The 12,167-nt window shown below is 41.3% G+C and overlaps 1 pseudogene; it reads right to left on the bottom strand.

Moving 5' to 3' along the window:
- Nucleotides 1-12,167, bottom strand: part of LOC123775100 (ATP-dependent RNA helicase Ddx1-like) — a 30,202-nt pseudogene that overhangs the window by 1,075 nt on the left and 16,960 nt on the right.

The raw sequence follows: 12,167 nt of genomic DNA, 5'->3' as shown, positions 1-12,167 counted from the left end.
CCTTAATGCAGATCTCTAACTCTACAAATAGTAACAAGACTGGCAATTTCTTAATATAAAACAAAAAAATCCAAGACCTTGCACGTAAGCCAGAACAATCCATATCACAACTACCACATTAAAATGAAACAACAATGAAGGTAAGGTAATTACCAAAAGAAGGCACCAAACCGGGAAGGCCATGTAGCACCATGTAGAATAGCATAAAGTTCTGCAGTAAAGACGCTAGCCTCCGAAGGGAGGCGACACATGTAAGTACGGTCAGGGAAAACAACAGAGTAGCCCACACCATCCGCAGACTTAGACCCATCCGGGAAGATGGAAATAGAGTGGGAGTGCGAAGAAAAGTGCTCAAGGAAGAGGCTTTTCAGAATTGTAGGAGGGGTAAAGGCTTTAGTAATACAAGTCAAGGACATACAAAACTTGGGAAGGGGGACTCTCCACGGAGGTAATGAAGGAACAATACGAGGAGAAACATTAGAAATATGAACAGAAAGAGAATCCTGTAAGCAAGATAACTGGACAGAAAGTGGGAGACAATGAAGAGGAACAGGAACCACAGGAGGAGGAAAAGTCAATGGACGACAGAGGCGAGAGGAAGGATGTTGGAAGGACCGCGCAAGATAGCGAAGACAGTAGCGATCACGGCAGTCCTGAAGAGAGAGAAAGCCAGTGTCAACATACAAACTAAGGGCGGGAGTCGAACGAAAGGCACCAGAGCCGAGACGCAACCCAGTATGGTGCAAAGCATCAAGACGGCGAAGAGTAGAAGGAGAAGCAGAAGAGTATGCAGGGCAACCATAATCGAGTTTAGACAGGACGAGAGAGGAGTGCAAATAGAGGAGCGTGCGCCTATCCGCTCCCCAAGAAGTATGGGACAAAACCTTAAGGAGGTTAAGGGCCTTAGAGCATTCAACTCGGAGGCAACAGATATGGGCTGACCAAGACAAACGAGTGTCAAAGACTAACCCCAAAAGCTTCGCGGAATCCCTGTACACAATGAGATGACCATAAAGCAACAACAATGAAGTAAAGGTCCTTTCAGTAAGAATCTATCATTCACTGAAAGTTGCTGCAGTTAAAAATAAAAGAAAATACAAGTCCCTAGAAATAAACAAGCAACCTTTTTGACTAAGGAAAAGAAGGTAGTTATTCTACTGTATAAATCTAAGTATTCACTTAGATAACTGTATCCAAGCATAGAGGTTCCCCCCCCCCTTCCCTTTCAGAAAAACATCTACTTTCGAAAAAGTTTAACATTGGCCAACAAAAATGATTCCAGAACTAAATTGCCTAATACCAGGAACAACTGAGAGCCATGACAAACACTGCAACCCTCTCCTACCCCCAAGTCTTATGCTATTTATGATCCAAGGTAATTTGAGATACTATACTGTACTTCCTACAGACGAGTCTAGTGAGAGGGTGATCTCCTGGCGATTAAATTGAAGCACGATACAGGTGTCAACGAACATCAGTCAGCCCACTTGTCAGCACAGTGGATAACTAATGACATCATAATCTGCAGTGTTGTATGCCTCCCTGTGGCCATTTAAATCAATAAAACACAGGGTTGTGGCAATGTTTACAGCATAAGGCAAGGTATTGAGGAATCCTGGAATGCCATGTAATGTGTAGTCCTTGAATGTGCTTTAGGCAACCAAATTGAATAACAACATTTCTGGTGTTCGGCTATATAATCCGAGTTTCTCATTCGGTATAATGTTTTAAACCTAAATAGGAATTCACTTTAAAGGTCAATTTATTTGGAAAGTGCTAACCAGATTCCAAATTACTGAGCTCTGAAAGTACTACAAGGCAAGTTTAACCGAATGAGTGTTTGCCTATCCATACCCCCATGAGGTATGTGACAACACTGAATAAAGAAAGGGTCTTTGAGCATTCACCGTGCAGGTATTTGACATGACCAATATAGCCAAGTGTTAAAGATCATTCTAAGCAGTTCTGCACAATCCATATACTATCAATTAATATAATTGTACAATGGTGCTTGGTGGATGATATTTCCTATTAAAACTCATTGGACAACTGTTTGTATTAGACATTTTAAACCTACAAATGGTAGCCCTAGATATCGCACTACGGTATTAATTACAAGATGAACAATGTAAAATCAATACCACAACAGCAAAGGATGACGGCTTTTCAACAACCGACAAACACGCAGGTCTAACACCAGCCATCCCGAGAGAGGATGTCCCAAGCATGTACACCCCACAACTTTACATCACCTTTGCTACCTCACGCGAGCACTCAACAGTATGAGGATGCCATACTCCCAAACCAACTCCATGCACTTTGAGGCTTTAACAACTCAACATTTAAAAAGTTGATTTAAAAAATCAAACACCTGAATTTTTCCCTAATTAAATTTACTAGGGAAATGCACACCAAGCCATGAAACTTACAATGAAGATGAACAAACTACACACAACTGTCACCAAACTTCCACATACCACCCCCCTCTCACTCCTGCCCTCCCTCCTTAGGTGCTCTGATTGGCTGAGCACCTGAGCCACCACCACTCACCTCTTGTTGTGAGAGCCTAAAGCATGTTTGGTTGCACTTTAAAAGTTCCCGAGTGTACTCGCCTAATTGTGAGTACCGCCTGCCCGGTTCACCATTTTGTTTTTCAATCTACCTCAATTTACCCCTTTACAGTCAAATATTATGCAAAATTCTGTTTAAGACTTGTCCCTTCTTAACTTAAATAACTGCTTTGGCCATCTGCAATCTTTCTAGGTGGGTAACAATGACTCTTGAGGCCAGAAAGGACTTATCAGACGGCGATCATAACAATACGGTACACACACAAAATCACAACCTGATATACACCAAGCAGAAAATCCACTGGAGCTGTGAGGCGACGTAAACCCTTGCCCAAGGCACTGGCAGCTGCATACTCTACCACAGTATATTACTGACTTTGTAAAAGTCTTACAACCGGATTTCCCCATAAATCACAGCAAGTTTTGAGGCCACTCCTTGAGTCAACGTCTTACGTAAGACCTACAAGCACTCGGGTGAAGGCTGAAGCAGTTCAACACCATACGCCCCAACTTCAAATACACAGTTGAGAGGCGGGACCAAAACGTTATTTTCTGTGTGTGCCTGAAGTTGGGGCATACGGTCTTGCTTCACCCTTCACCGGCGTACTTCAGGGGTTTTATTTAATACTTGGACTGGCTTCAGTAGGGCCTCCAGACTTTCTGTGGCTTCACAAGTGTCACATGAATCCCCTGCATAGCAGTGGAACTGCCTTTTCCCTTCACCTTCAATGCCTCTGCACTGGAAGTATACATCTACACCAGCCCAGATGGGTCATCAGTCCTGCCACCTCTCCATACCCCCCAGGGCCTGGCACGGCCTGGTACGACTCAGAGGCAAGCCAGGCGCCACTGCTAACTGGCAGTTTGTCCCCACAAACAAGCAGTTAGCCGCCTTCAACTGACAGTGGTACAGCTCAACACAAAGGCACCGCAAGCCACAACGAGCAGTTTGCTAGTTGACCAGATGTCCACCTCGTGTTGACACTGGATGAGTCATCACCGCCGGACTATATAAAGAGCGCTGCCTCCCTGGAGAGGCAATCTCTCCCTTAGTGCTCTAGGATCACCTTCGTGTCTCTAACCCGTCGTCCGCTTCCAGCCAACGTCGTGTGACTGATGCCATGGTGGTATGGTAGCTGTCTTCAGAACACCAGTATATCTTCATACTTTTATTCATTGCTTATAGTTTATTTTTTGCATTTAAGGTCATACTAACTTGTTCACCTTTGCATTACATGATAGTCAAGTATTGTCATGTGTTATTTTTGTTCATTACTATTTCAGTAAAGTGTTTAATTATTTATTTGATAATTTTCATTTGTTTCCACCTGCAACTTACACACTGCAAGGCCAATACTGTAGCAGCATTTCTTTCATTTATGTGAGGGAGAGCCATACCATCTTGGTTCAGTATAGCTGTGATACCATAACCCGTCACACAAGATATCCAGTTGTAAGAGTTTTACCATCAGTGGTGGTAGAGTATGCAACTGGCAATGCCTTTGTTACAGGTTCGCTTCATCTCACAGCCCCAGTGGATTTTCTCACACATTTCAATACATGAAACAACTTTATTTGATACATTCCAAACCAAAGTACTGTACAGTACAGTAATTATCAAACCATCAAATGTGTGGGATAATCATAGTGCGCTAAATATCACTAACGTCGCCAATACAAGAACAAAAACGCATACGGCGAACAATATCAAAGGTATTGAATTTACCAAGAATTTTATCGAGGGACAATTGACAGTGAGGGATGGTCGGGAAGCAAGACACGTAAGTCCTGGAAGTCAGGACATGTAGAGACAACGGTTTGGACAATAAGAAGCAGGGCAGCGCTCCATTAAGTGCCCGTGAGTTAAACGTGTATGACCAATATACAACCTCGCCAGAGCCGTTTCCCACCACCGGTTACGGTGGTAGGAGGAAGGCCACGGGAACACGCTACTCTTAAGAGCACGCAGTTTGTTACCAGTAACAGAAGACCAACAACCCTGACAACGGGCAAGAATGGGGAAATGAATAACTGGGTAAAAGTCATAATAAGGAATACCTTTACAGGAGATGGGACAGGTGCGGATAGCTTCCTTAGCGGCAGTGTCCGCACGCTCATTTAAGAACACACCAATATGGGTGGGAATCCAGCGAAATTCCACTGTCTTAAATCTACTGGAGATAAGAAACAGCCAATGTTGAATTTCAACTACCAAAGGATGGACTGGATTAAAGGATTCTAGAGCCATGAGGGCACTGCAAGTGTCAACTACAAACACAGAGGAGGATTGACAGCGAGAAAAGAGTTGATGAAGAGCATAGAGAATAGCATAAAGTTCTGCCATGAAGATGCTAGTCTCCAGAGGCAGGAGACACAAAGGTGCAGTCAGGAAAAACAACAGAGTAGCCTACACCGTCTGCAGACTTAAGACCCATTGGTGAAGACGGAAATAGAGTGGAAGTGTGAAGAAAAGTGTTCAAGGAAAAGGTGATTTAGAACTGTAGGAGGGGTAAAAGTTTTAGTCATGTGGGTTAAGGCTTACAGAATTTAGGAACAGGGACCCCTCCATAGGGGCAAAGACGGAATGACACGAGGGGGAAATATTGGTAACACAAACTGAAAGAGCATTTGGTAAGAGAGACAACCGTACAGAAAGAGATAGGTGGTGAAGGGGAACAGGAACCACAGGATGGGTAAAGGTCAAGGCATGACATAAGCAAGAGTGAGGGTGCTGTAAGGACCGTGCAAGGTGGAGAAGACAGTAGCGATCATGGCGATCCTGTAGAAACAGGACGCCAGTTTCAACATACAGGCTTAGGGTAGGTGTCGAAGGAAAGGTACCAGAGCTGAGCCGTAACCCAGTATGATGCAGTGTGTCCAGATGGTGAAGGGTAGAAGGAGAAGCAGACGAGTAAACAGGGCCATAATCGAGTTTAGACAGAACGAGAGAGGAATGTAAAGAGAGGAGCAGTGTCGATTAGCTCCCCAAGAAGTATGGGACATGACCTAAAGTTAGTTAAGGGCCTTAGAGCATTCAACTCGGACGTAAAAAATATGGGGCGACAAAGACAAACGAGTGTCAAAGATTAGCCCTAAAAGCTTTAGCAGATTCTTTGTACAAAAGGGGATGACCCCTGTTACCTAACAGTAAATAGGTATCTGGGAGTTAGCTGTTACAGGCTGCTTCCTAGGGGGGTGCGTGTGTGGGAGAAAAAAAAATTTAGTAGTTAACCACTGAACTGCTCTGTCTCCAAATAACACCCTGGTGCACAAGAAATAAATTCTTTCCAAAAAAATTTTTTCTTTCTTATATTGTTAAAATGCAGAGTCTGATCACGGGGAAACTAAACAAAAAATATTGTATGTGACTTACTTTAGCTGCGATGGAGCTGGGAAGTTGAGCAAATTATGGGCGCTGAGTGTTGGAGCGATGGGGGTCTGTCGGCCCCGCCACCCCGTGCAACGGCAGTTGCTGCGAATAAAATGTTGCGCAATTATTTTGAAGTTTCTCATTCATTTCTTCCTTTTTTTGCTGTAATATTATTTAAAAGTGTGTAATTTGTGGAATTTATATAATTCAAAGTACAGGCATACCTCAGAATAAGAGTTTAATCCGTTCCTGGAGACGCCTCGCCTTCCGAAAACTCGCATTCCGAAGTTAATTTCCCCATAAGAAATAAAGGGGAATGAATTAATCCGTTCCTGACTACCCCAAAAACCCCACATCAAACTAAATTTTTATACCTAATTTACCTAATTCATCTAAATAAACCTACAAAACTGTGTTCCAGTTATTACTTACCTTGCTGTCGAGTGCTGTAGGCGTATGGAAGATGGTGAGGAGGGGGGAGGAGGAGAGGAGTTACTGTTTGGAAGGGGAGTCCCCTTCCATAATCACATCACATAACCCCATGCCTTGTAACACTATGGATACCACTTCTCTTTCTAAATTTTTCAAACCAGCCCCTGCTTGCCTTAAACTCTTTCTTATCTGCATCACTCGTTGCAGGGGTATTCTTTAGAAAGGTCTTCGTGCAACACCCTGGCTTTCTCACAAATAATGGCCTCCGAAACACTATCACCCCTCAACTCCTTGTCGTGTATCCAAATTAATAACAACTTTTCCACTTCTTCAAGTATTTGTGGTCTTTGTGCCGTTAATGTTCTTACTCCTTTTGCCACTTTAGCACCCATAATCTTATTTTTCTTCTTAAGTATAGTGCATATTGTTGATGTGGCTTTGTTGTACTGCCTACAAAGTTCAACAACACGTGTACCGTTCTCATGCTTCCGAATGATCTCTTGTTTCTCCTCTATTGTCATCCTCACATGAGCTTTCTGGCCTTTATCCTTACCACTGGCTTTCTTGGGACCCATGGTGAGATATATAATAACAAATTGTATAGACAAATCACCAAAAATCCAACAAAACACTGAAAATCCGCGAGAAGAATTGATGTGGGGGTAGTCACTGAGCGCGAGACAATAATAAACTGAGGGGCGGCGGGGCGACGAACGCGCTAGGTCGGCTGTACACGTATCAACAAACTCGCGTCCAAACTCGCCTCCCGAAGTAACCCTCGCCTTCTGAGACAAATTTTTGGAGTAAATACACCTCGCCTTCCGAAAACCTCGCATACAGGGACAATCGCATTCCGAGGTACCACTGTATAGAACATCGCTATGCTCAAAATTATGGGCCTCATATATGCGACATATTCTACAATCAAACAGTGTTTTTGCTGTTATTACACTATATACACACATTGTATATACCCATCTACGTATGTATTCACCATAACGATCCACTATGTTGGTATGGTGAGCCCAAAAAACATGAGTGAGCTGCCACACCCTGCCAGTCCTCCCTCCCTCCTCCAACACATTACTCGCCAACATTCCTCCTCCCAAAATACTGTTATTGTGTTTATTACACTATTTACACACGTTATGTATAAGTATGTACATGTTTTATTCATGTACATACATACATACTTGCCATCTCCTCACCTCTCTCTCTTGCCTACTTAATGCTCTTGCTTCCCTCATCTCATCACAATCGACTTTATAATGGTCCAGGACGGATCGAAATGTCGTCGTCTATTCAATTTCCAGTGTGTGGTTTGGTCAACAATGAAATCTTCATGCAAGATCTTATAAAGAAAACCCCTAGAACGAGTTTTGCAGATACGAAAGAGTTTAAGGTGAGTAGGGGATGGTTTGAGAAATTTTGAAAAAAGACGTGGTATTCATAGTGTTGTGAGGCATGGTGAGGGTGCCAGCTCAGACAAAGTAGGGGCTGAAAGATTTGTTCGTGATTTTAAAGATTTTGTAGATACTGTATTGATGGCTATATTCCACAACAAGTGTTTAATTGTGAGGAGACATGGCTATTCTGGAAAAAATTGCCGAAGAGGACATACATTACCCAAGAGGAGACGTCACTGCCCGGACACAAGCTAACTTGGGCTAACTTGTGTCAGGATAGGCTAACTCTTGTGCTGTGTGGCGATTTGAAAATTAAACCCTTGCTCGTGTATCATTACGAAAATCCAGGAGTTTTAACAAATATATAACGTGCAGAAAAACTGTGATGTAGAGTGGTTTGCCCTGCCATCAAAAAATATCTGCAAGAGAAAAGTTTGACACTAAAGGGCCTGCTTCTCGACAATGCTCCTGCTCATCCTCCAGACTTGGAGGATGCATTGTTGGGGCCACTTTTTTTTTTTTACGGATATTCCTGCATGGGCCCTAAGTTTCTGGCTAATGAACCAATGACATGAAGGAGGAGTTTTCAACCTACCTTGTGTTAGGTGTGCAGGGGTCAATAGGCTGAACATAATGTCAGGAGCAAAGGGGGGCATTTGCCTCTTCAAACACAATTGTGACCATCTTCATCTCTTCGAACTATCCTAAATGCTCTCTTCATCTGTCTGACCAAATTGGGTGTCCAGACCACCTTTGAATCTGAAATTGTAAAATTAATAGTGATTTCAGAATATTCAGTCCATTTATACTAACAAAATTATATACAGTATACTGTAATTGAAATTTTACAGAATGATAAAGGCAATTTAGTAACTTTGTTAAAATGCACATGGGGGAAATACATGAAAATAGGTTAATATGGTTTGTAAGGTTGATGGGAAATGTTTATTACTTTTATGATTTAAAAGATGTATAGCCCTGATACTCCATCCTGGGTGCATTCCACCAGGTAATGACCACAGCAAAAGTTTTCCACGAGGCTCTATTGTCACACAAACTTTTCACATTTTCAAACTTGATTCATCTTTTTCCCCCTCGTTCCAGGGGTTTTCTTTAAAAGGTCTTCATGCAAATGCCTTGGTTTCTCACAAATGATGGCCTCTGAAATGCTATCACCTGCTAACTCTTTGTTGTGTATCCAAATTAATAAAAACTTTTCAACATCCTCAAGTGTTTGTGTTCTTTGTTTCGGGATTGTTGATATGCCTTTTGCCACTTTAACGCTCATAATGTCCTTTTTCTTAGCAAGTACAGTGCATATTGTTGACATAGATTTGTTGTACTGTCTAGCTAGTTCAACAACCTGTGCACCGTTTTGACGTTTATGAATGCTCTCTTGTTTTTCCTCTATGGTCATTCTCACATGTGTTTTCTTGGCTTGAACCTTACCACTGGCTTTCTTGGGACTCATGGCAAGATATATAATAACAAATTTTATGTTCAAATAGCCAAAAATCCCAAAACAAATGTAATGCTTTATAAAGAATTCAGGCGCGATAGTTACTAGGCAGGAGACACTGGTAAACTGAGGTGCGATCACCATGTGTCAGTAGTTAACAGATGTAATGCATTAGGCAGTGATGTGGTGGAGGCAGACTCCATACACAGGTTCAAATGTAGATATGATAGAGCCCAGTAGGCTCAGGAATCTGTACACCAGTTGACTGATAGTTAAGAGGCGGGACCAAAGAGCCAGAGCTCAACCCCCCCACAAGCACAACTAGGCGAGTACACACATATTGGAACTGTTCATTTAATGTTTCATACTTTTTTTTCATTCCCTCTGTATTTGTTCCCTATTTTCAATCTCTGGATTTAATCTTTTAAATGCAGCTTGCTCTTAATAAATTTATAAAAAAGGCCTGGTTCTGTTTTACAGTTAATATGTGTAGCAATAATACTTAAATATAGGTACATATTTTCCTTCCAAATAAATAGCATGTAGCTGTACTGCTTTAGTGATGTTTACCCTTGAATAAACCTTCTAGTTCCAATAAAGATAGAAATGCATAATCATTTATTTGCTAATTTCATCCCTTGTTCTACTAAAGAACTAACACCTAGGGAGCAGCATCATGTAGAACCTTATCACAAGAAGGCATTTTCAAGCATTAATAACTTGAGCACTTTAAACTTTGGCACAAAATTGTGCCACTTCTGTAGCCACAGTAATTAAAAGCATGCTTGTAATAACAAACACCAATGACAGGAATGGTTGAGCACTGTGACAGTAAGCACATCAGTGTGAAAAATGAGCAGCAAGAGCTACAAAAGTGCATGCAGAAAAGAACATGGAACAACTGGGAGTATAGTGTGTCGTGACAACATTCTCCATACAGAATAAGAACAAATAGTGTACTGCACATAAATTTTAAACACTATTAAGAAAACTTACCAACATTGGCTCTCTTTTCACCATAAATCACTTTGCCATCAAATTCATCAACTGGAACTTTCATTTCTTGATCGACCTGCTGGATGGTCACTCCCAAGTGCTCTTCAATATCAGCTAGGTACTAGTGGTTCAGATAAGAAAAAGATCACTAGTGAAATAACAAGGGTGTCAGTCACAGCCTAACATTTAATTCACATTATAAACAAAATATTTTGAATGCACTTCAGTGTAAAATGTGATTCTCAATGTAGTGATGGACCGAGGCTCTTGAAAGGTAATATTATACTGGTATTTTTTCATTGTATACATCTGTCACTACCCTTCTATACTCATATGAACAAACACTGCCTAATCTTGCCAATTTCTTCCAATCATTAATTCTTTATTCTGGCTTTTCTAAAGCAATAAATTACTTGTGTAGAGGAGGAAATGTATATGTTTATCTCTCAGAATGTTCGGTAATACGTTTATTGCTTGTGATGTGTGTATGTATGTATTAACACGATGTACTGAACGGGGTGAGAATAGCTTGAGCTACCTCATCCCTTTGTGTGTATTTTACCTCAATAAACTAAATTCAATTTCAAAGCAATAAATGGTTCCTAAATCTAAAATATGGCATTTTATTACCGATTCACACCTACAGTAATTTTGCGTTCTAGGCACATGTAATTAAATTTATGTTTGAAAGAGTAAAGGGTGCCATTTACACTGCAGAGAGAGAAGCCAAAGTTTATTCAGATAGCTTGAAGAATAAGATCAGTATGACACCCAGAAGCTACAGAATATCTGTAAGGAGTGATTTGAAATACAGTAAAGAGGCCTCTGAGATAATGTAATTGGCATTATTGGTGCTGCAGAAGTATGTAGATTGAAGAATTTGTGCCATGAAGAAGTTATTTACTGTTAATACATATTTTAGGAATAGGGGGACACATACACTGGGAGTTAAAGTGAGGAAAAAAGAAGAAAAAAAAGAAGAGATTCAAAATAGGAGGAAAAAACACATTCAAATTACAAAAGCTGTTAATCACCTGGTGCACTTGCATCACTAAGGGGAAGTGCCAGAGACATACAAGTACTTTACTTCCTAATCAGAATTTATCACTTTTAGGCTCTAATATTTTTTTTAATACAGTATCAGTTTTAGACTAGAGCCTTTCAAATCTTTAAGTAGGCAATGATGTTCTATATATATCAAATGTGAAAGATAAATACGACAAAAAAAATCTCTTGAGGACTAACCTGTGGTTCGTTGTACCAAACGCAACAACCACCTTCCGTTGTCAACCGCGTGTTAAAACAGTTACGCCCACGAGTTGAACACCACTCTCCATGGTACCACACCTGAAACAAGAGAAGAATATACAAAATTGATACTCTATTTTTAAATTTATCCCTTGGCCTTTAATACTGAACCTCGTGAAAGACTTATCAGGAATGTCAAGGAACGTGTTATTTCAAGGATGTTCTTCCGAAGTCTGATTAGGGATTGGTTATAAGACAACAGGATCACAAAGAACATTGTGTGAGGAGCATGTTCTGCAATTTCCAATTTCAGATTCCCTTATAAATACATGCATGACAAATATTAAAGAACTTGTTCACGACCTTCGGGAGACCAAATTGAATTATGCAGTAGCATTGAGCTCATCTTGAAAAGTACAGCAATTAACTGGAAAAAATGTAAAGACATGCAGCTAAATGGCTTCCAGAACTGAGAACCAAGAACTACTAGGAGAGGCTACCAATTAATTGGCTACTGGGGTTCAAGGTTCCCCAGTGGCCCGGTCCCCAACCAGGCCTCCTGGTTGCTGGACTGGTCAACCAGTCCGTGTCCCAGCTGTTGGATACGGCTGCTCGCAGCCTGACATACGAATCAAAGCCTGGTTGATCAGGGATCCTTTGGGGGTGTTTATCTAGTTCTTTCTTGA

Source organism: Procambarus clarkii, chromosome 92 (genome assembly GCF_040958095.1).
Source record: "Procambarus clarkii isolate CNS0578487 chromosome 92, FALCON_Pclarkii_2.0, whole genome shotgun sequence".
Classification (NCBI taxonomy): domain Eukaryota; kingdom Metazoa; phylum Arthropoda; class Malacostraca; order Decapoda; family Cambaridae; genus Procambarus; species Procambarus clarkii.
Note: the sequence above shows the minus strand (reverse complement) of the source record. Positions and strands in the feature narration are given on the sequence as shown.